The sequence below is a fragment of the Ochotona princeps genome, chromosome 28 (genome assembly GCF_030435755.1).
Source record: "Ochotona princeps isolate mOchPri1 chromosome 28, mOchPri1.hap1, whole genome shotgun sequence".
NCBI classification, from domain to species: Eukaryota; Metazoa; Chordata; class Mammalia; order Lagomorpha; family Ochotonidae; genus Ochotona; species Ochotona princeps.
In genome coordinates this window covers 9,822,599-9,826,895 of record NC_080859.1, presented here as the reverse complement: position 1 = coordinate 9,826,895, position 4,297 = coordinate 9,822,599, and the positions used below count along the sequence as shown (strand labels likewise).

The following is a 4,297-nucleotide window of genomic DNA, read 5'->3' as shown; positions in this document are numbered from 1 at the left end:
TCCCTTGGGGCTCAGGCTGAGTTGGGGTCAGGAGAGAGAGAAGGTAGACCATCCTTCTGCTCTTTTCTTTCTAGAATTTCACACCAAATACTTTGGAGGCAACCTAACAAGTCCAATTTTTTGTTTTTAAATCACAGTCCTCATGGAATTGAGTCTACCCAGGGACTAATGTAAAGAAAACGTTTAGCAAACACTGAGCGTTAAACTGTGTGATATTGATTCTTGAAAAGAAATCCAGTTATAAAGCAGTGTAGGTCGTTTTCTCAGGGAAGGCTTCTTTAGCTTGTGACACAAACCGGCTGCCAAAGGGAAAAAAGGAGCTAATGAAGAAGGAGGCAGAGGAGAGGAAGTGAACAAGAATTCAAAAGGCCCAGAGGTCAGTCGCCCTGTGTGCTTGCAGCAGAGACATCCTGCTGGAGAGTGAGGAATGAAATGGAGCAGGAAAGTGATGGACTTCAAACACCAAGGGCGAGGACAGAGGAGGCCAAGCGCGCTTAAAACAAACAAACAAACAAACAAACAAAAAAAGATAATGTTAGTTACTTTAATTTTTTATGGATTGAAGTAAGAATACATTAATAAATAATTGACTATGTAAAATACATGCTGGATGGGGGCAGACCAGACTAAGCAGAGTTACAATACCTGTGCGTTTCATGTGAACTAGATCAGGGAAAAGCCAAGCCGGGCTGATTATTCCTACCAGTGCAAGCATAAATAAGAGTGGGTGAGGGTTGTTTGAGCTTAGCCGCAGCATCAGCTGGCAGAAGCTGGCACTGGGGGCTAATTCTTTCAAGTCAAACCACAGAACCACCTGAGGAATGCATAATCCAGGAGTGAGAGAGACCTGGGAGGGAAATAGTGGGCTCCTCCCTCTTGGGTTACCACTACCATGGGAGGGCATGAAAAATACATGGCACTGGTACTTCACAAGGTTCATGTAAAACAAAAAGATTAGGCTTATTGTGATGAGAACACATGTGGACATTGATGCCAAGTGTTTTTCCTAGCACCTGTTTTCTATGAGCTTTCTGAAGACCCCAAATATTCTAAGAGCACTATCGTGCTTAGAATTGTGTGGGTGGGTCAGAGGGGTGTTTCTGTGCAGAGTCTCAGAGCCAGGCTTCCTGCCTGGGGAAAGGGTTTCATGAGGGTGGCCCAGCAATCCTTTCTCAGAGACTACAAGGATGCAATGACCTTGGAACTGGTTTGCTAGGTGGGGCAGGACTTGGAGGTACTGAAAGATGTGCTAGTCAACAAGAGGTTTGGACCAACTGGAATGCATCTGGAGTGATGGTATCAGGCTACTGGACCCTCCAGTCCCAGCTGCATCCCAGCCAATAGGCCCAGCTCCTGCCCTTGCAAACGGGGAAGGCTTGTGCCAGGACCATAGCCCCTTAGGTTTAGGGTGAAGCCCAAACTATTACAGGAAACTGACAAGCTGAAGAAAGCCAGAGCTAGGCTGTGCCAACGTGTCTGGTATTAGCGGGGAAACTGGGAGAACTGGCCAAGAATCAGTGTGGAATTAACTCAAAACAGTGCAGTGTGGCCTGGGCTGAGAGAGCTTCTCTCTGTACTGATGATGGAAGGACTGGACCCAGTTGGAGATTTGAGGGATTCCAGTTTGTGGCCAAGGTGGAGATGTCGGAGAGTGACACTTCTTGGAAGGAGTACTGACATCAGAGGAAGTGTAGGTGGAAAGAAGAGGCTACGCTATTCCAGGCTGAGGAGAACAGAGTGTGACCAAAGAGCAGGGGCAAGGGGTAAGATGTAGTAGAAATACAGAAAAAAAGGGGACTGCGAAAAGGGCATTTCAGGTTAAGGTGATTTTAGGCTTCAGTGACAAGTGTGATATAGTGATACAGAAAAAAGGATCCAGAAGTAAATCTAGGTGGATTTTAAATCTTTTGAAATTTATTTGAGAGTGAGGGAGGGAGGAGAAGGGAGAGAGAGAATTAGCTCCCATATGGTGGTTCATTTTCCAAAGTCACCCCAACAGACAGGAATGAGACAGAAAGCTGGAGCTCAATCCAGGTCTCCCATGTGATTGGCAGGTGCGTGACCACTTGAGCCATCAGTGCTGCCTCCCAACAGCTACATTAGCAGGAAGCTGGAGTCGAGACCAGAGAGACAGAGAGAGTGAGAGATAAACAGAGGTCTTCTATCCACTGGCTTACTCCCCAAGTGACTGCAATGTCTTGGATTGGGTCAGGGTGAATCCAGAATCCAGCAGCTTCTTGTGGGCCTCCCATATGGATACAGGAGCCCAAGCACTTGGTCTATCTTCTGCTGCGTTTCCAGGCCCTTTATCAGGGAGCTCGATCAGAAGTGGAGTAGCCAGAATTGAACCGACATCCATATAGGATGCTGACACTGCAGGCAATGGCTTAACTTGCTACACAAGAGTGCTGGACCCATCTCTGATGAATCTTAAAACAATGAAGGAGGATGAGAGAGAGAGACAGAGAGAGAGAGGAGAGAGAGAGAGAGAGAGAGAGAGAGAGAGAGAACCATTAGAGAGTTATCATTTTATTTTTTTAAAATATAGAATGCTCCACAATTTTGTGTGCCATCTTTGCACAGCGGCTATGCTAATCTTGTTTGTATTGTTACAATTATATAACTGCTGAAGCGAGCACCTGTTACCTTCAGCAAAAATGGAATCAAGCAAAGACACTGAGACACTACTGGGACCTGCAGCTATCCAGGCCTGGGTAAAGGCATTTAAGGCAGTGTGCACCACTCCCCAGAAGCCAGAAAGAAAGAAAGAAAGAAAGAAAGAAAGAAAGAAAGAAAGAAAGAAAGAAAGAAAGAAAGAAAGAAAGAAAGAAAGAAAGAAAGAAAGAAAGAAAGAAAGAAAGAAAGAAAGAAAAAGAAAGAAGGATTGAACCTATTTTTTTCATCTCAGGTGCCCCTTAAATCAATGCAACCCCTTCACATTAATGTGAATTGAAACATGTAGTGCCTTTTGAGTTAATTGAGTACTTACTATGTGTGAATTCATGCACTAAATAGAGGAGAGAAAATGAGGAAGACAAACATGGTGTGCTGCCGTGCCGCCAATGACTTTGCCATTAGTTTCAGAGCACATTGTTTTCCTTTAGCTGTTAATTAGGTGTGTCCCTAAGACTAGTAAGCAATGATTGCAAAAGTGCATTCTTCAAGTATTTCAAGTGCCTTTAGCAAAAACAACACAAAATAAAAACACAAAACCCAAAAAGTTCTGGAGGTGAAATACTCAGGACATTTTAATCTTTTCTTTTTCTTTTTTTAATGGAGGGTGGGCATCTTTAGAGGATCCATTTTGATTGGCTGAATAATTACTAAGTAGGATTCATTTGGATTAGAGTCTGGTTTTCCTCTTTGAATACAGGTTTTCTGTACATTTTCTAGGAGTTGAGAAGGAATTACACCTGTTGCCTGTGCAAGTCTGGGCAGGTACCTTCCATGACCAGCATTGCTGTTGGGGTGCTGGCTGCTTTACCTGCTATGCCACAACCATGGCCCCTGGTTTTCTTCGTCTTCTCCTCCTCCTCCTTCTTTTAAACATCATAAGCAAACTTCTTAATGAGGTTGCACTGGGTGCTGTTTGAGATGTGACCTGTGCAAATTCTGCTTGTCTTAATAAATAAATGCTGTAGCTACATAAAAAAATGGCTTTGTGTGTTCTGTGAGTGAATGTTATATTTCTCCCTAAATAAGTTGATGAGAAGTCTCATATCAACCTTATCAGCTTAATTTCTAAAGGGACCAGTTTATTCCTTGGAAAGGAATAGCTCTGGTTGACGAATGTCTCTGATGATACGATTAATCCTTAAGTGGGATGAGTCACCTCAGTACCAAAAATCTGCTCTCCATCTTAGCTATTTGTGACATTACGTCTTGGTCCCAAGAAATCTCAGTTACCAACATGCGTTCTCCTGAATTGTGGGTGCTTATTTTCTTTTCTGGGGGATGTTTTTGGAGAGGTCCATCTGTATCCTGATGCCTAGCGTGGTACCTGGGATAAATGAACCCAAGTGTGTGTGGGTGTGCCAGGCTAAGCACACCCACACCCACACACACACCCACACTTGGGTTCATATATCAATGTGTACTAAGCATTGATGGTGGCTTAAGAATGGATTTTTTTTTTAAAGATTTTATTGTTATTGGAAAGCCGGATATACAGAGAGCAGGAGAGACAGAGAGGAAGATCTTCCGTCCTATGATTCACTCCCCAAGTGAGCCGCAACGGGCCGGTGCGCACCAATCCGAAGCCGGGAACCTGGAACCTCTTCCGGGTCTCCCACGTGGG

At 44.2% G+C, this 4,297-nt stretch overlaps 1 non-coding gene across 1 annotated transcript; it reads right to left on the bottom strand.

The window, feature by feature from the left end:
* Nucleotides 1-2,538: 2,538 nt before the first annotated feature.
* Nucleotides 2,539-2,642, bottom strand: LOC118760370 (U6 spliceosomal RNA). Its single transcript, XR_004996745.2, has one exon. It is a non-coding gene; the product is annotated as a U6 spliceosomal RNA (small nuclear RNA).
* Between the last annotated feature and the right edge of the window lie 1,655 nt (nt 2,643-4,297).